Source organism: Ceratotherium simum, chromosome 20 (assembly GCF_057802395.1).
Source record: "Ceratotherium simum simum isolate JZ-2026a chromosome 20, ASM5780239v1, whole genome shotgun sequence".
In the NCBI taxonomy this organism is placed as follows: domain Eukaryota; kingdom Metazoa; phylum Chordata; class Mammalia; order Perissodactyla; family Rhinocerotidae; genus Ceratotherium; species Ceratotherium simum.
The window spans coordinates 7902999-7923835 of record NC_141919.1 but is presented as its reverse complement, the minus strand read 5'-3'; the positions used below and the strand labels follow the sequence as shown (position 1 = coordinate 7923835).

At 39.4% G+C, this 20837-nt stretch overlaps 1 pseudogene across 1 annotated transcript in view; it reads left to right on the top strand.

Annotated features, from left to right (window-relative positions):
* The window catches only part of LOC101395310 (tumor protein D55 pseudogene), a 59539-nt pseudogene extending 38972 nt beyond the window's left edge, over positions 1 to 20567 (top strand). Inside the window, exon 6 of the transcript XR_015555353.1 lies at positions 16924 to 20567. The product of XR_015555353.1 is annotated as a tumor protein D55 pseudogene (transcript). The remainder of the gene's footprint in view (positions 1 to 16923) is intronic.
* Positions 20568 to 20837: the final 270 nt, after the last annotated feature.

Here is a 20837-nt window from a genome sequence, read left to right as displayed (position 1 = left end):
TTAACCCTGAAACCCCAACAAACAGCATTGTCTTCATGCTCACCTTCCTCAGAAGCTCCTCTTACATGCATAGATCACTCTGCCAACCTTGCTGCAACTAAGGATAAAAAAATCTTATAAAGCAGAATATTAATTTTCTTTCTTAGGAGATGATAAAGTTGTTTGGGGGTTTTGTTCACTTATTTCAAACCCAAAAGGGCCCACATAAATTTCTCACACTAAAAGAAATTTAGTTTTTAATCTGGAATAATAGAAATAACAGAAAATGATTATTTAAAGTCCTATAAAATAAGAATATGGAAAAAAATATATTGAATACAAAACAAGAGGGCCCTTTTGGGGATACTGGAAGCACATGTGTGTTTGTTTTTCTAAATCTCTCTTCCACACAGATGAAAAAAAGAAATGCCAAATAACAAAATGTATCCTGCTTGTAAAATCATGTAAAATAGTTTCTTCAGGATGGGCATAAAGCTCAGCTTATCTACAGAGAAATATCAATCTATAAAGCATTATAAGTTAAGGGTGCAAATATACAAATCTGAATCCACCTTGGCTCAGTTGAACAGTCCACCATCAGAACAGTTTACACTACCATCTAGTAGTTCATTTAGGGAAAAGACATTTGTAACCTTCAAAGTGTTTCAACTAGATAGGCAATCTAGTAGATATAAATAGACTATTTTGTCCTGAGAGCAAACAGGCTAAGAGCAATAACAAACACTTAGATATACAGTAGGCCATGGTGGATAGATCACTGGATTAAAAGTCTGAGATCTGAGCTGTAGCTCTGAGTTCTACTATTTACAGCTGCATGATTCTGGACAAGTCTACCTCTCCAAGCTTGTTTCTCATTTGTAAAATAAAGTGACTGCACTAGACTGGTGTTTCTCAAGTGGCAAGTTATAACACAGTAGCCATACAATCAATTTAATGGGTCACAACCAGAATTTTTTAAAATTTAAATATAACAAAAAATATATCATAGTACATCACAGGTTGTGAGTATTGCTTGATGAAGTAAATAAATGTAAGCATATGTGTCATGTGAGTGTCTGTGCATGTGCGTGTTTCCTGGAACACAATATAAAATGTTTCTGTTGCTATGGGTCACAGACAAAAAAGTTGGAAAGCCTCTAAAATTCCTATCAGCTCTAAATTCCATGTTCCTGTGAATTATGGCCATCCATCCCACTTGTGAGTCACTGACACAGGGTTCAAGCCTGCTTAATTTACAGTTAGAAGTCTGATAGACCTGTCTGCTGAGCAGCAGGATGTCTTTGTTTCTCTCTTACAGTAACTCAAAAAGACATCAATCAAAATAGATAGAAATATTTGCCCAGTTTTGTGTTTTGTTTTATTTTCTTTCTCCAGAGACTACCACCAATCTTTCTAATGCAATGTTTCTCACACTAATGGTCCAAGGACCAACTGTCTTAGATTCACCTGAGGTGCTTGTTTAAAATACAAATTTTTGCCTCCCCTGTCCCATTGCCAGACCTACTGAATCAGAACCTCAGGACATGAGTAATCTGCACTGTCCTCAAGTACCCCAGGTGATTCTTACGTGCCCTCAAGTTTGAGAAATACTAGTTTAATTTGCAATGACATTTTTGAGAAGACAGCTCTTAGCAAGTAATTTTGTTGATCCCCATCCATCCCAACATCCTCTTTCTCTATCTGTGCTATCTCTGTCCTTTCCTCCATTTACACCTCCCAAAAGGAGATGATCCTTGTTCATTCCCATCTCAGGAGGACAGATCTCTAATAACTACAGAGAATTAGGCCAATGGAAGCACCAGTAATTTCCAGGTATAAGATTTATAATATCTAACATACAGCCTGAGACCAAACAAGATTTTTAATATGTTAAAATATACTGAACAGATATTAGACAACAGTGGTTTGTTTGCATGTAATCATGCGTGATACTTTTAAAAAAACCCAAATCCTCTCTCTCAAATTTCCAAATAAAGACTTCTGAGTATTTGCAGTTATATATATCCTTACTATTCAAAATGTGGTCACTATACCAGTAACATCAGTATTGCCTGGGAGATTTTTAGAAATAAACTCTCAAACTCTACATCAGAATCCGAATCATCTGAATTTTAACAAAATTCCCTCAGGTGAACTGTACGTACACTAAAGTTTAAGAAGCACTGCTCAATAAACAGTGGACGTGAAATAGTCAATCAGTAAATGCACAAGTGGCTACGGCCAGGATTAAAGGAATGGCTTCTATGCGTTGTTACGGACTGAATGTATATGTCCCCTCCAAATTCATATGCTGAAGCCCTAATCCCCAATTGATGGTATTTGGAGGTGGGGCCTTTGAGAGGTAATTAGGTTTAGTGAGGTCATGAGGGTGGGGCCCCATGATGGGATTAGTGGCCTTATAAGAAGAAGAGAGACCAGAGCTTTCTCTCTCCATCATGTGAGGATAAGTGAGAAGGCAGCCATCTGCAAACCAAGAAGAGAGCCCTGCAAGCCAGAAAGAGAGCTCTTGCCAGGAAATGAATCTACTAGCCCCTTGATCTTGGAATTCCCAGCCTCTAGAACTGTGAGAAATAAATGGCTGTTGTTTAAGCCACCTAGTCCATGGTATTTTGTTATAGCAGCTCAACCTAACTAAGACAATGCACTAAACAGTCTTTTTTAACCTGAAGTCCATTCTCTTTCTTTTCAAAAAGTGGAGGTCCTAATACTCATCCTGCCTGTGTAGGAAAGCTCATAGCAACAGACAGGAGAAAGGGAGAGGGAGAGACAGAGAGTGAGAGAGAATTTTTTAGAGAAGACCACAAACCTCCATGCAGTTATTGAAGGTTCTGCACTAAATGAAGTGGTTGCAGATGGAGAGACTGAGAAATAGCTGCTATCAGTATGAAGTCCCTGATACAAGGAAATAAGCAAATCAACTCCAGGAGAATCAGACACAGAAAAAGCTCAAGGCCAACATAAAACAGTAAGATGCTAGAACAAGGCTATAGTAGCATTTCTGTAATTGACCATTGAAGTAGAGATTCCAATACCTAGAGTCACAAAAGCAGGTATTATTGTTGTCTGGATGTTCACATGTCACATAAACCCCATAGCTGCTGTCACAATACTTTAGAAAAGCTGAATCTGTTTGGGAGAACTACCTAGACAGACAGGACACAGTTTTAAGACTTAAGACCTAAGAGTTTGATATTTTTGGTCCAAATGGAAAGTGATGATAAAACCATAATTGGAATATCTTTGATATCAGAGAGGCCACTTCTTTCTTAAGAAGTGAGAATGAAATGAGCCATATAGGATTCAAATATCAATAAATGCCCAGTCAGACCATATAGTTCATCTGGCTCTGAGAGCAAGGGAATCTCCTTCCTACTATTAGGTGGTATCTCTCCTATGCTGATAGCTCCTGCCCTGCTCAAACTATCTCCCAGGTCTGAATCCACTTTTGGCCTTCTCCCTGGCTTAATTTTGTTTCCCTAGTTTGAATTAACCTCTAACTCTTTGCCAGTAGTGTGAATCTGACTTCAGACATTCATATGTATCTGGTAATCTGTCAATTACATCTTAAAGAAGCCTCTTTCAGAGCCTTCTGAAATGCTCCAATCTGGACTAGTTTCCCTCAATGCCTTGGTGCATAACTCTCATCCTGGGATCAATCTTCACCATCAATCCTGAGAATTCCCTTGGCCTCATCTGCATCACCTGTTTCATGTACCCTATGTCTTCCTCTTCCTTGTTTTGGTGGAGCATATCCTCCAGTAACTTCCTGGGAATGGGTGCATGGTAGATAAAATACAACACCTTGCAAGTATTAAAATGTCTTTATTCTACCTTCACAATTGATTGATAATTTGTCTGGGTACAGAATTCTAGGTTAAACCTTGAAGGCATTGCTCCATTGCCTTCTAGATTACAGTATTGCTTTTGAAAAATCTGAAGCCATTCTGAGTTCTAGTCTCTGTCTCTCTCTCTCTCTCTCTTCCTCAGTTTATAGAATCTTCTCGTTGTCTCCTGAGTTCTGAAACTTCACAATGATATACCTTATGAAATTAGATTGAAACTGTTTCCTTTGGTTCTGGGGAATTTTCTTATTTATTTGACAAATTTTAAGGAATAAAAAAGAGTTCTTTTTTATTCCTTAAATATTCCTTGTATAGTGTACTCTTCTTGTTTCATTATTACACTATCTTCTCTTATCTCTCTGAGAATATTAACAAAAATAAAACTCTTTTTCTTCTCCCTACATTGCCTTGGTTTCCTCCAAGTTATTTTTTATGTTTGCATGATTTGGTATCTTTCTTTTGTGTATACAGCCTTCCTCAAATGTCTGATAATCTTCGGTTGTCTGCTCATAGTTAAGAGAGGGGGACTAAAAAGCTAATTGGAAGCTCTGAGTACCTGGGTGGCACTTGCCCACCATAAGCTTCATCATTAGATATTTTGGAGGGCCTGTTTAGTTCGGAACCTCCAGTGCCAGTATGTGATATGGTGTGCCAAAAGCTGTTTGGTATCTAACCTGTCAGCCATTCTTTCCTCCATCCTTGCTAACAGAACATTGATTTTTTTTCTTTTTAGGGTGGTAAATTTGCCCAATCCAAGGTGTGAAACATGGTCCTGTGGGAGCAGATGGACAGTCAATAATATAGCATCCAAAGGGCACAGCAATACTTGGTCATGAGTTGGGCAAGCATCAATACCAAAAGAGTACAATCCAGGGGTAGAGAGCAGAGCAGAGAGGGCAGGTGTGCTCAAAGCCACGTAGGTAGCTATATCATGATTCCAGGCTATATCTATCCATTTGCAGCAAGAATACAGAAAGTGACTAGGGAGAGAGGGAATCAAAGGATGTAGAATGCACCAAAAGGTATCAGGTACCAAGCATACTGGGGAGGGAAACTGAGGCAAAAGTCTACCCTACAAATAAAGCCAAGTTGGGGGATGGAAGGGAAAGCTACAACTCAGGGATTACCTACACAGTCAGGGCTCTTGTTGGAAAGCAAGCACTAGGTTGCTGATGTTATTGATTAGACAGCCACCATCTTCAGGACTGGCTCAGGAACTAGTGAGGGCCTGAATCTAATAGACAGGATCCATTATCCGTAGAAAGCTAGGAAAGATGTTGAAAAGAGGAAATAAGGCAGTGACAGACGACATAGGTAAAACATGGATTAAAGAAACATCTAGAGCATCCTAGAGAGGGTAAAAAATTCACATACAAGCAACATGGTTGAAGCAAAAGGGAAAGGCTCAAGACTGATAATTAGTTATATGTACCATTTTGACCACACCTACCGTAAAATATGAAAATACTTCCATACTAGTTGGCAAACAGCAGCTGCACTGAGCCCTCGAAGTGTCCCCCTCACCCTAACCCCTCCTAGGCCTCCTCAGTGGCCCAGATCACCTCATGATCCAGCATATAAATGGCCAGCAGAATGCCTCCTGGACCCTATTCCAGCAACTGTCCATTCTGATTGTCAGTGCTCATGCATCATCAGTTATTAAATATTTTGCTATGTTCCTGAGAGGTTTAACCTAAACTGTGACTATAATAAATGTGTACCTGTCTGATTCATTAGATTGCATGCTAATAATCAAGTTCACAAACGTTTTTGCATGAACAACCCAACTGTTTAACACCTTTATGAATGTGAGTGCAGAGATATTCTAAGAGGTCATGGAAACAATTTTCATCAATAGAGGAGCTTTCCTCACACTGATATGAGGCAACTTCAAGGCTCTCTGGTCTAAACAGCTATCCTTCCTATCCCTTCTGAGTCTATGAGACATCTGTAGTATTTACCAACCAAATAAGGCCCAGTAAAACACTTTCAACTTTAAGATACAAATTCACCTTGGGACTTGCTGTTAAAACTCCACACCCTCCAATAAACTCATTAAAATGACAGGAAAGGGAATTATATACTTTTAAAGCATAATATATAAGGATAAAGAGATCAAGAGAAGAGATCACCACCACAAAAATGAGGAACAGGGAAAGCAAAGGGAAGAGTAGTAACTTACTTGGGAGACCTGAGAAATTTGAATTCTAAGCTGGCAGTGGAGAAAGTCAACAACCAAAGCAAACTGCATTGCACTGCCACCAAAAGGCTCAGGAACTGGCAGCACCAGGTGTCTCTGGAAGTAGGAAGAAGAGGGTGGTGGTGTGAAAACGGAACTAAAAACAAGAAGGTAGGTTGAAACTCTGGTCAGGGAGTTAGACACTCCTACACCTCTCCCCCAACTCTAGTCAAGTAACCATGGCAAAGATCACCACAAAATATTGAAGGTTTATCCTCTAGAGAGGGTAAAACAGAGGATCTATGGTTTGAAGGGCACTAGGCACAAACGACAGTAAGGATTTTGTACTAAAACAAGAAGATAATTTAACAAAACAGCAAAACCACAGATGGCCAATGAAGATTTTTTTATTTTTAAGTTCAACTAGTAACCAAAGAAATATAAATTAACACAGCAAAATGTAATTTTTTCCCTATTAAATTGGTAAAGACTAATGTTAATGAGAATGCTGAAAAACAAACTCTCTCACGTTCTGCTGGTAGAGGGTAAATTGTTAAAATTTTTCTGAGGGTTATATATATCAAAAATCTTAAAAGTGGGGCCCAGCCACTCTACTAAGAATATATCTTATGGAAATAAGAATAGGCATGCGAAGATTTAAATAAAAGAATGCGCCGGCCCGGTGGTGCAAGTGCTTAAGTGCGCACGCTCCGCTGCGGCAGCCCAGGGTTCGCCGGTTCGGATCCCAGGCGTGCACCGATGCACCACTTGGCAAGCCATGCTGTGGTGGCGTCCCATATAAAGTGGAGGAAGATGGGCACGGATGTTAGCCCAGGGCCAGTCTTCCTCAGCAAAAAAAAAAAAAAAGAGGAGGGTTGGCAGATGTTAGCACAGGGCTGATCTTCCTCACAAAAAAACATAATAATAAATAAATAAATAAAAGAATGTTTATAATAAGAAGAAAGAAAATCTGGAAGCAACAACAGATGATAGATTAAATAATTATATATTTATACAATGAAATCATTGAGTTAGATATTTTGTTTGCCTCACATCTGCACTGATCCACCTAACCCTTGCTGGGTACAGCTTCAATATCCACCCTTCTACATTTTCCCCACTCTTTTTCTCCCTACTCTGTGCCTGTAAGGTTAATCTGTATAGACTGCTTCTAACAGGTTCCCTTACCCTCTGGCTTCGGGTTAGGTTTGGCAGATGGAAAGCATCAGCAAAAGATGGATGTTCTGATCAAACATGGAAGGAGAGAGGTCAGGGTACTTATTCCTCCTGCCCCCTCCCTGCTGGGCCATAGTCTGGCACTGGCTATGTGCCTCTACAGAAGGCCAGAGCTCTCAAGAGGTTGCTATAACCATTCCCTCCTGTACCCATTCAGGCCTAGGGATAGTAATGGCTTCCCTGTTGCTAGTTCTGGCTGTTGCAGTATCCCTCAATCCTTCCTACTCTCTTAAATTATTCATTTTAAGTAAATCATCTATTTCCAGCTGGGATCGTGACTTTGCTACCACTGAAAATCATGTTCCTCTTCTATACTCTAAGATATTGTATGGGTTTACCACAATTTGTTCAACCACTATCCTACTGAAGAACATTTAAATTGTTTATAATCTTAGTGATGAGTCTGACTCCTGGCCAAAAACCTATGTGTGTTCTCTCAGGCCCAACCACAGGCAATTAAACAGGCTTTACCTTGCAAGTCTCTTGGGAAAAGCTGCCCTCCCTCACCAGACTTGGTGCACAGCCAGTGCCCTGTAGTCTCGGAAGGGAGTTGTAGTCAAGGACTCAAGCCCCCCAGGCAACCATGCTCTTACATATATCTGCATTCCTAGCACAGGAACCTCCATTTGGAGGCCTCTTTATCAGGAGCCTTTCCCAGACACCTCTGCTGAGACCTCCTTATGTAGGGGGAGAGGAATCTTGAAGACACTTTTCTCCACTCTGACTCAATACTATTTTTCCATTCCCATTCTCTTCTCCTCTCCCTCCTCCCAGCCCCTGGGTCAATAATGGCAGAAACCTTTTGTTCAGGGCTCCCTTGGCAGTGTGAAGATCTTCATATCCTCACATCCTCATATCCTCACATCCTCACATCTGCACTGACCCTTGCTGAGTACTGTTCCATGGGGAAGAATGGAACACTGGGGGAGCCCATGCTTTCTCTTGGTCAGCCTCTTGCTTATACTAGAAGAGTAAGTAATGAAACGCTTGACTGTTACTTTGATTTTGGCAGCTCAGCTCTCTCCAGCTCAGCTCTTGACACTTTCCTACTATAAACATTACTACAAAAAATAGCCTTATATACGTATAATTTCTCACATGGAGTATATGATAAGATAAATTCCTAGAAGTGAAATTCTGGTCAAAGAGTAAATGCATGATTTTTTTTTTTTTTTTTTTTTTGGTGAGGAATATCAGCCCTGAGTTAACATCTGCTGCCAGTCTTCCTCTTTTTGCTTAGGAAGATTAGCCATGAGCTAACATCTGTGCCCATCTTCCTCTATTTTGTATATGGGATGCCACCACAGCATGGCTTGATGAGCAGTGCATAGGTCTGCACCGGAATGCGAACTCGCGAACCCCGGGCTGCCAAAGCAGAGTGTGCAAACTTAACCACTAAGCCATTGGGCCGGCCCCAGTAAATGATTTTGATAGCTATTGCCTAATTTCTCTTCATAGAAATTCTATCAGTTTACTCTTCCCCAGTACTGTATAAGAGTGCCCTAGGTAAGTTATAATCTCTGTGCAATAGTTTCCTTCTCTGTAAAATGGGCATAAAAATAGAACCTACTTCATAGGGTTGCTGCAAGGATTGAATGATTTATCACAAGTTAACTGTTTACCCATTTTTGCCACTCTTATTTAACATAGTATTGGAAGTCCTAGCCAGAGCAATCAGGCAAGAAAAAGAAATAAAAGGGATCCAAATTGGAAAGGAAGAAGTGAAACCCTCACTATTTGCAGATGACATGATTTTCTATATAGAAAACCCTAAAGAATCCACCAAAAACCTTTCAGAAATAATAAAGTAATATGGTAAAGTTGCAGGATACAAAAGCAACTTATGAAAACCACTTGCATTTCTATACACTAACAGTGAAGTAGCAGAAAGAGAAATTAATACTATCCATTTACAATTGCAACAAAAAAGAGTAAAATACCTAGAAATAAATTTAACCAAAGAAGTGAAAGACCTGTACACTGAAAACTATAAAACATTGTTGAAAGAAATAGAAAAAGACACAAAAATGGAAAGATACTCCGTGCTCTTGGATTGGAAGAATTAACAGTCAAGATGTCCATACTTCCTAAAGAAATCTACAGATTCAATGCAATCTCTATCAAAGTTCCAATGACATTTTTCACAGAAATAGAACAAAGAATCCTAAAATTTATATGGAACAACAAAGGACCCCAAATAGCCAAAGGAATCCTGAGGAAAATAACAAAGCTGGAGGTATCACACTCCCTGATTTCAAAATATACTACAAAGCTATAGTAATCAAAACAACATGGTACTGGCACAGAAACACACACACAGATCAATAGAACAGAACTGAGAGCCCAGAAATAAACCCACACATCTATGGACAGCTAATTTTTGACAAGGGAACCAAGAACATACAATGGAGAATGGAAAGTCTCTTCAATAAATGGTGTTGGAAAAACTGGACAGCCACATGCAAAAGAATGAAAGTAGACCATTATCTTACACCATACACAAAAATTAACTCAAAATAGATTAAAGACTTGAATGTAAGACCTGAAACTATGAAACTTCTAGAAGAAGACATAGGCAGTACGCTCTTCGACATCGGTCTTAGCAACATATTTTCACGCACCATGTCTGACTGGGCAAGAGAAACAATAGAAAAAATAAACAAATGGGACTACATCAAACTAAAAACCTTCTGCACAGCAAAGGAAACCATCAACAAAATGAAAAGACAACCTAACAATTGGGAGAAGATATTTGCAAACCATACATCTGATAAGGGGTTAATCTCCAAAATATATAAAGAACTCATGCATCCCAAAAACAAAAAAACTAACAACCCAATTAAAAAATGGGAAGAATATCTGAATGGACATTTTTCCACAGAAGATATACAGATGGCCAAGAGGCATATGAAAAGATGTTCAACATCCCTAATTATCAAGAAAATGCAAATCAAAACTACAATGAGTTATCACCTCGCCCTCAGAATGGCTATAATTAATAAGACAAGAAATAACAAGTGTTGGAGAGGATGTGGAGAAAAGGGAACTCTCATACATTGCTGGTAAGAGTGCAAACTGGTGTAGCCACTATGGAAAACAGTATGGAGATTCCTCAAAAAATTAAGAATCAAACTGCCATACGATCCAGCTATTCCACTGCTGGGTATTTATCCAAAGAACATGAAAACACAAATGTGTAAAGATATATGCACCCCTATGTTCACTGCGTCACTATTCACAATAGCCAAGACTTGGAAGCAACCTAGGTGCCCATCAAGGGACAAATGGATAAAGAAGATGTGGTATATATACACAATGGAATACTACTCAGCCATAAAAAAGATGAATTCTCACCATCTGCAACAACATGGATGGACCTTGAGGGTATTATGCTAAGCAACATAAGTCAGAGGAAGAAAGTCAAATGCCATATGATCTCACTCATAAATAGAAGATAAAAACAACAACAAACACAGAAAGAGAGAGTGGACTGGTGGTTACCGGAGAGGAAGAGGGAAGGGAGGAGGGTGAAAGGGGTGATTAGACACATGTGTATGGTGATGGATGGTAATTAGTCTTTGGGTGGTGAATAGGATGTAATCTACACAGAAATTGAAATATAATGATGTACATCTGAAATTTATATAATGTTATAAACCAATGTTACCTCAATTTTAAAAAGGGGAGGGGCCAGCCCCGTGGCCTAGCAGCCTCCACCTCAGTAGCCTGGGTCCAGTTCCCAGGTGCAGACCTACACCCACTCATTGGCAGCCACGCTGTGGTGGCAACCCACATACAAAATAGAGGAAGACTGGCACAGATGTTAGCTCAAGGCGATTCTTCCTCAAGCAAAAAGAGGAAGATTGGCAACAGATGTTAGCTCAGGGTGAATCTTCCTCAGCAAAAAAAAAGTTAACTGTTTAGAATAGTGCTTGACTATTATTATTTCCTTATACCCTTGACAACACTGAATGCCATTTTATTTTTGCCAATCAGATGAAAAATGGTTTCTCAGTGTAGCCATAATTTATATTTCACTTAATATGAGTGAAGTAAGCATTTTATTTTACGTTAAGGACAAGGAAGCTTTTGAAACTGATGTGGAAATATCTCCAAGAAACCTTATTAAGTAAAGAAAGCAAGGGGCAAAATAGTGAAGTATGCTAACATGTGTGCATAAGAAGGGAAAAAATAACATGTGTACATATTTGTTTACATGTGCCCAAAACAGCTTCAGAATAATATACTGGAAACTCATAACTCTGGATCCTGGGGTGGGGTAGGAGGTGGAGGGGTGGCTAGGGTAAGTATAAGAGAGAGACTTTTCCTACCTTGTTGTACCTTTTGAATTTTGTGTCTTGTGAATACTTTGCATATTCCCCTACACCACCAAAAAACATATTTTTTTAATGAAAGTGTTTTTAAAAATATTTTTAAATCATTGTAAAAAATGTATGTTTAATGACATCGAAAATGTTCATGATAAACTGTTAAGAGAAAATAACAGGTTATAAGACAGAAATGTATATATAATTTGAATCTAATAATCATATATGCATAGGGGAAAAAAGCCTGACAGGGTATAATCAAATGCTTTAACAATAATTATCTCTGGATAGTGGAGTTACTAGTCATTTTGATTTCCTTTCTGTGCTTTTTCCTATTTACCCAAATTCTCTGCTTTGAAAATGTATTACTTTTGCAGCTAGAAGGAAATGTTAGCTTTAAAAGGATATTATACATAGAAATAAAAAATACATAACAAAATAAATACATAACAACATAAATAAATCTCAGACATAATTTTAAATAAAAGAAGCCACACACAAAAAAAAGAGTGTTTATTATATTATTCCATTTACAGGCTGTTTAAGAACAGGCAAAATTTATGTTGATCAAGGCCAGATTAGCCACTACCTGTGTGAGAGGAATGGCTATGATTGGAAAGCGGCATGAGATAGTCTTCTGAAGTATTAGAAATACTCCGTGTCTTGATATGGGGGTGGTTACACGGGTATGTACATATATACAAATACCTTGAGTTATACACTCAAGATTTGGCCACTTTATGTATGTTATATCTCACTTTAAAAATTAAGTCTAGAAGGATATATTCCTAAACACATACACAGAAAGATACTATGCGAGTTATATATGCCATATCTCAAGAAAAAAATAGTATAATGGGGATGTTCTAGGGAACATGCAATGAATGGTAGAGAAAGAGAATGGACTTTGGAGTCAGAGAGACCTAGGTTTAGATTCCAGCTCTGCCACTTATTAGCTCTGTGAATTTGGGCAAGTACTTAACCTCTCTCTGTCTCAGTTTCCTCACCTCTAAAAATGGGAACAATAACAGTACCAACCTCACAGGGTTAGAATCAAATGAGATACTGTATGGGAAGTGCTTAAAAGAGTACATGGGTCATAGTAAGTATTCAGTAAGAATTTCTTCTGCTGCTAAAGGTAAATGTAGACGTTCTCTTTGTTGATCCAACACATGACATGCCTATGCATGAGCTCCCACTTGCACACACATGCACACACACACACACAGACACATACAGATTCTCTACAAATGTCTCTATTCTACTGGCCAAAATTGCCAAGAAACAAAGCAAAAAGAAAAGAGACTAACAGCCAGGGTGATACCATTTTCGGGAAAAAAATAAGACATTAGACAAAAATATTTTAAAATATGCATATTTGGGGGCCGGCCCCATGGCATAGCGGTTAAGCACGTGCGCTCTGCTGCTGGCGGCCTGGGTTCGGATCCTGGGCATGCACCGAGGCACCACTTGTCAAGCCATGCTGTGGCGGCGTCCCATATAAAGTGGAGGAAGATGGGCACAGATGTTAGCCCAAGGCCGGTCTTCTTCAGCAAAAAGAGGAGGATTGGCATGGATGTTAGCTCAGGGCTGATCTTCCTCACAAAATAAATAAATAAATAAATAAATAAATAAATAAATAAATAAATAAATAAATAAATAAATAAATAAAATATGCATATTTGGATTTGTATAAAACATTTTGCAAAGTTTCAAATGAAATTTTCAGAAATCCTAACAGCAAAAGAATATATTTTAATATTCAGAATCAGTATTCAAAATTATCACTGAGAATTACAAATAGAAAACTGGAAAACGCATCAGAAAACTGACATACAGATTTGTAAATGCAATTGTCTTCCCTATTTGGAGGTATTAAGATCAACAATTAACTATGCAGTGAACAATATTAAATCTTCATTTGTAATATTAATAAATGCTGAAACACACCCTGGGATTCTTTTGCTTGGGCCAAAAGGAAAAAAACAGTAATAACTCTTTTTCATAGATTATTAATTAGAATTGCACTTCTGGCCTGGGGAACCAGAAATATATCAGTGGATCAATGGCTAAAAGAGCCAGCACTCCAAAGAGAATTTTCAAATTATAAGAGACTATAGCACAAGTTTAACAACTGAATTATACAAACAAAATGATCATGAAAATACTCAAAGGAGTCTCCTGCAAAAGATTCTCATTGGCAGACAATACAAATTTTAAGGGAAAGTATGGTATTTTAGGGAAAATTCGAAACTCCAAGAGACAATAAGACAAAGATCTCCCCATGTTCAAAATTTAAAACCCAGGTTGATGGGATTTCTTTTTATCACTAAAAACCATTAGTATAATTTTCTGAGGCAAAGAAAGACAGGAAGACATATACAATAGAAATACACAAATCTCGTGTTAGTCAATAACATCAATAATAGTCAAAACTTATATCCTACTTCTCTGTGCCAGATACTGCTCTAAGTGCTTTTCATGTATTTACTAATTTAATGAGGTAGATACTATTATTATCCTTACTTTACAGATGAGGAAACGAAGGAATAGAGATTGTTTCCCAAGTCACACACTAATAAATGACGGAGCTATGATCTGAATTCACTTTTCCAACTTAAACATCTATGCTCTCACCATCCAACCACTTAACTAAAGATATTAAAAAGTATTTAAACTCAGTGATAAGTCATGTTGATAGCATGTATCCTTGATACAATGTGATGAGAATGGTGCTCTCCTCTGTGGTCATCCTCCCCCAAACCCATAACCCCTGTCTAACCATGAGAAAAACATCAGACCACCTCAAATTGATAGGCATTCTACAAAATACCTGACCAACGCTGACTCAAAACTGTCAAGGTCATCAAAAACAAGGTAAGTCCAAAAAACTGTCACAGACCAGAGGAGGCTAAGAAGACACTAGGATTAAATTTAATGTGGCATGTGGATGGAATCCTGGATTACAAAAAGGACATCAGGGAATAACTAGGAGATCCAAATCATGGGACTTAGTTAACAGAAATATACTAATGTTGGTTCCTTAGATGTGACAAATGTAGCACAGTAATGTAAGATGTTAATAAAAGGGGAAATTGGGTGAGGGGATATGGGAACTCTGTACGATCTTGGCAACTTTTATGCAAATCTACAACTACTCAAAAATCAAAAGCTTATTTTTTTTAAGTATATAATCAACTAATTTTATTTTTACTTCCCATCTCCAACCATCCCTTGAGGTATTTCTTGGTGAGATGTCAAAAGATAAGCAGCTGGTGTCAAAAAACACAAAGAGGGAACCAAATGAGAGGTTTCTTTCTCATGCCAGAGAGCTCACTCCAGGCAAAGAGAGTGGGGTGTTTTTTTATAATTAATTTTTTGATTGAGGTAACACTGGTTTATAATATTATATAAATTTCAGGCATACATCATTATGTTTAGACTTCTGTGCAGACTACATGGTGTTCACCACCCAAAGTCTAATTGCCATCCATCACTGTATAAATGTGCCCTTTTATGCCTTTCGCCCTCCTCCCTCCCCCCTTCCCCTCTGGTAACCACCAATCTATTCTCTGTGTCTATGTGTCTGTTTGTTGTTGTTGTTGTTGTTGTTTTAATTTCCACATATGAGTGAAATCATATGGTATTTGGCTTTTTCCATCTAATGTATCTTGTTCTTGGAGAAAGTCCTCTGGAATCTAGCCAAAAGTCCTGAAGGCAAATAAAATAATATGTATTCACCCATCTCTTTTTTTTACCACCCAGGATGTGATTTGTGCCCCACCCCCAACCTAAGGATATTTTTAAATTGGGTACTGACAATTCTAAGTGGTATTTCCATGTTTCCTGTTCATTACAGTTACTACTATACAAAACAGACCTTATATACACTCTTTCCAGGCACCAAGTGCAACTCTGAGGTTTTATTCATTAATACGTTGGACCATTTGGAAAACCAACTCTGACTAAACCCTGAGATGATGGCAGGAAGCCCCCTCTGTTAGCTCAAGAAGAAGCCCCACACTAGAATGTCATAGAGGAAGGCTTTTGTAACCAGACAAACCTGATAGGTGGGCAAGAGTTAGCCAAGAAATAAGCATTCCAGTCAGAAAGCAACATGGACAAAGGCCTAGAGGCAAAAGAGCATGCTGAACTTGCTGTTTTCAGAACTGCAGTAATTTAGTATGCCTGAGTATAAAGTACATGATGGCAAGTAGAAGAAATGAAGCTGGAGAGAGAAGACCTCAAATATGTTTCAGGATATATTTCAGGAAGAAAGAGTCTATTAGGAACAAATATGAAGTCACATGTACACGAAAACATTAAGTGTATGTACAGGAATAGACTTCAGACAGGCCTGAAGCCAAAGAAACCAATCTTCAAGTCAGTCAACGTCTCAGCAAACAATTTTCACAGATAGAATGTTTACATACATTGTGCTATATGCATACCATGGACTACTATACAGCAGTGAAAATGAATAAACTATAGCAACACCACCAACATGGAAGAATCTAAAAAACAATGGGCAAGTCACAGAGGAATACATGATATGATTCCATTTATATAAAGTTCAAAAACAGTGACATATTAACTAGACTTATGGTGATCGTTTTGCATTATACACAAATATCAAATCATTATGTTGTACACCTGAAACTAATATAATGTTATATGTCAATTATACCTCAGCAAAAATAAAGTTCAAAAGCAGGCAAAACTAAATAATACATTATTTACAGCTGTATACATAGGTGGTAAAAACTTATAAGGCAAAAAAGGAATGATCACCCCAAGTTTGGAGTAGAGATTAACTAGGGGTAAGGAAAGAGAATGAGAAGGAAAAGTAGTGAGCTTCAAAAACATTGGGAACATACTATTTCTTAGTTGAGTGGTGAGTACATAGTTACTTATATTTATAATTTTTAAAGGTACATATATATACAGTTATATACATGATATATTTCAAAATTTTTAAGAAAGAGAATAAAAAGTTTAAAAACGAATTTAAAAAAAACTGAAGCAGCCCTAAGTTTATAGATTAATACCCTAAGTTTGCTACTTAATAATTATGTTACCTCAGACAAGTTATTCTCTGTGCATCTTGGTTTCCTGATCTGCAAAAATGGAGAAACTGAGTCTCACAGATATTAACAGTATTTCTAATACCTACCTCTCAAGATTATTATGAGGATTAAATGAAAGAACGTATGTGAAAGCACTTAGAACAATTCCTGGCACATAATAAGCAGTTAATAAATATTAGATGTCTCTGTTATTTTTATTATTATAGCAGATATTTAAGAAATGCTAATTTCCTTTCTGTCCTTTCTTTTAGAAAGGGAAGAGGAACCAGTGCAAATGAAGGTCCATTCTGAATTCCAGTAGAAGAATCAAGCAGAGCCATTAGTGTTTGTAGCTTGCTGCATTACTATTGTATTTCTTCAATTCTGAAATACACATTTTGCAGCATTTTAATGATTCTAAAATTGGGATTGCATCTTAAAATCAATGGACGATTTAATATAGTAGGTTTTTCCTCCTAGAAACCTCTTATTAAAACAAAAATATGTCTTAGAATTGATTGTGTCTCAGAATCAAGGAAATAAAGTAATTATACTGTTGCCATAATAGGCATGGCAGTTTTAACACAAGAATAGCTACGCAACTAGGGAGCAGAGTCCAGGCCTTAGCAAAGCCACCACAATGGTCATAACCTTAAAAAAGCATGAGTTTTCTATTAATAGCCTGATTGCCCCCAAGCCTCTGGAGTCTATGGATCAAACTGCTTGGGCCCCCACATTTTTCTGGTTCTAAACCCTCAGTGTCAATCTTCAGGACTTCAGCACCCCTCCCCAGGTCTCCAGTTATTTCTGGGAGTCCTCTATGCTCAGGGACAGCCCTTCCATTTGCTTCAGCTCTGTCCTTTCTGTAGATGTCCACTCTGTGCCCAGGCGCTTCAGGCAAGGCGTATCTCCTGGTACTCAAAATTTGAGCATCTTCTAGAGAAATTTTCTTGCTAAATTTTCCTGCTTACTTAACGGTCAAGTAATCTGGGTCCCCTGCAGACATGTTAGCAGCAGTCTATGTCTTTGTTGGAATTGCTGCAATTCAGGAAGTGTGTTGGTTGGGAAGGAGGAGGATAGTGAGAAGTAAGTGTCAATCTTGTCTTTTTACAATCCCCTGCTCCCTTTAAAGGCATCCTCCAAATTTCTAGATCCTGACTAGAGAAACACACCAAGCCCTTGGTTCCTTGGCAGAGCACAAACAACCTACATCCATCACCCTGTAACTGACCAAGTCTTTTCTCGCTCACATGCCAGCTTTGCCCACTTTCTTCTCTTAGATTACTCCCCACTGTTGCCCCTAGGACTTATCTTCCAACACGCTATCCTCCAACACGTAAAAAGAAGACAAATGTCAAAACTTCTGGGAAGGGAGAATCTGTTCCCCCCACTTTCCTCATCCAAATGAAAAAAGGGGATGAGGACAACTTCCATTGTAAAATTCCCCCTAAAGTCTGCCCATATTGCCCTTTATTTAGCGTAGTTCATGGGCTTCTTTCCCCTTCATCTTCAGCATTAAAAGGGCAGTTTCTGGTTCAGAGTCTAGGAGAAATTCTGGAACCACTAGTGTTTCTGCAAGCATCAATGGAAAAGTCCATTCTCGGGAACAAAATACAGTGTTTAAGGAGCCCTTGCTACCCACTGTCGGCCTTTATATATACAGCCTTCAAGTTTCCATCAGGAAGAATCTTCATTTTTAATCTAGGGATGTTCCTACATCTTTTGATCATTTCCCTTTCCCTTCTCTCCACCCCTCCATCTCCCTGTCATTCCTTTTCTACCTCTGAGGATCTATGCACAAAATTCCTCTAACAAGCCCCTTCATCCCATGCATATCAACTCACACAAATGACCACTTGGGAGGAGAGGGATGCTGGCTCTTCAGATTCAACCAGATTCTGAATTCTAATTTGATTCCCCCAGGGACTCTTGCCACAATTATATACACCACCAAAGAGAGTGAATAATAGTTGAATAATAAGCTCCAATTTAATATCCTGATAGTATGTTTGGACTTCAGAGAGGAAAATTCTATTCTATAAATATACCTAAGTATTTTTTTAAAAGCTAATTAGTCTATGTAGGAGGGCTGCTGAAAGGAAATGTCACCCTCGTCCTAAATGAAGATCAACTCAACTACCGAAATGTGAGGACTGCTAGGAATAACGTTTGCAGTTGTAAACGGCAGCAAATATTCGAGTTCATGCTGGAGAATATCTATGGGGAGAGTGACGTATGGGCTTTTGTGTCAACTTCGGTTAGTACAAAGGGTTCAACCGATTTTCAGCGGTTTGAGGATGGCCGGTGTGGGTGTGGTAGAAGGAGGTCCGTAAGAGGAATCAGACGTGGTTTGAAGGCCGGACCCGTCACTTACTGTGACAAGGGGGAAGAAACCTTTTCTCTCTGATAATAATCGCGGACTGCCTACCTCACAGGGCCGCTGTGAAATCCAACCACCAAAGCCAGAGTAAGCGGCGCCGAGCCGAGGCCGTGTCCCTCCAACGGCCGCTTTCCGACCGGAAGTCCCGCCTCCGCGACCCCGACGCCGCCCTCCCCCCACCCCTGCCCCACACACCCCCAGAAATGGGCCTCGCGGGCAGAGGCGTCCGCTTCGCCCGCCAACACGTCCACCCACCGCCTAGGCGTCAGTTCCACCGGCCAACATATGGATCCGTCCAGCCTCGAGTCCCACCCCACCGGTCGAGAGTCTGACTCCGCGGGCCTAGATTTCGACTCTGCTGGCCAAGATTATTTCTCCACTGGCCACCAGTTCGACTCTCTCTACCAAGAATTAGACCTAGACCCTCTTAACGAAGATCTTTTTTCTCAGTCCCTGCCAGGCGCCATGACAGAGACCTCTAAGGGCACATATTAATCCCACCCGACTGCCCAACCAGAGGCGCTCATAGGGGCCGAGCAAAAGGAGCTCATATCCGAGCTCACTAAATTGGAGGCGGAAATTGTAAACCGACAGCCCGCGCTGGCAGCCAAAGAGAGACGCTGCGTGGAGCTCAGGAGGAAGCCGGGCCGCACGGCGTTGGTGGGGCTGAGGCAGAGTCTGTCCGAGAGCTGGCACAACGTTCAGGTCTCCAACGCCTACATGAAACAAAAGACGTCAGCTGCCCTGTTCACTATGGGCTCTGCCATATGCAGGCAGCTTGGAGACATGAAGAAGTCGGCCACATTCAGATCCTTTGAAGGTCTGATGGGGACAATCAAGTCCAGAGTTGCAGGTGGCAGAGAGCTGGGCGGTGACTGCCTTCCATCTTCAGCGGGCAGTGGGGATTTCTGGGAGTGGGAACGATCCAGTTCCTGGGAGTAGAGATGATCCGGTTCTGGGGAGTGGAGATGACCTGCTCCGCTTTCTGGATCCGGAATGAGCCCGTTGGTAACCTTGCCTGACCACCTAACCAGTGCAAGAATTCCCTTCCCTCATCACAGTTGCAATTCTACCCATCGAAAACAAGTAGCCAAACCACAATTGGAAAGTTAATTCAGGAAATGGACGGAGTCCAATTTTGAGAAAAGTAATGCCCATTTGTACATAGATATTTGCTGCCGTTGAGAGAAAGAACCCAACGGTTTGTATCCAGTTATTTTACACTGAAGTTTATAGATGAAATGTATCGCTGTACTAACCTTCCTGGGGTTGCATTTAAATGGACGGGACAATGGCTCTGGAGGGTTCTTAGGCAAAGCCCAAACTCTTTTTTGGAAAACCAATCTATCAGAAGGCAGAAGTAGGTTTCTGTTTAGAACTGGAAAAAGGTATGAAATCATCTGTAATTTTATCACCTCCCGTTTCCTTCCTTCCTTCCCTAAATCTCAGAGGGAACCTTGAAAACTCCACCTGCCCACGATTTTTATTTTAAAAAGATGATCAAGAAAACTCGTTTTTCTCTTGAGACCATCAGAACGGGGGGGGGGGGGGGGGGAGTAATATTAGTATACTAATTGTTACATAATCCTATAAGTTTTATAAAACTTGACTTTGTTTTAAAGCTCCTAATTAAACAAAGTAACTTGAGCTTCAGTTTAGGAGATTGTTAGCTACTTTGGCCTCAAGCTGAAATTGTAACTCTACCTTGTGCTTTGTTTCTAATCTTTTTATATATCAAAATGAGGGGTTTTAAGTTCAAGTCCTGTGGCAGCATGTCTCTGCCACAGCAGCATGCCACCTAAAAGG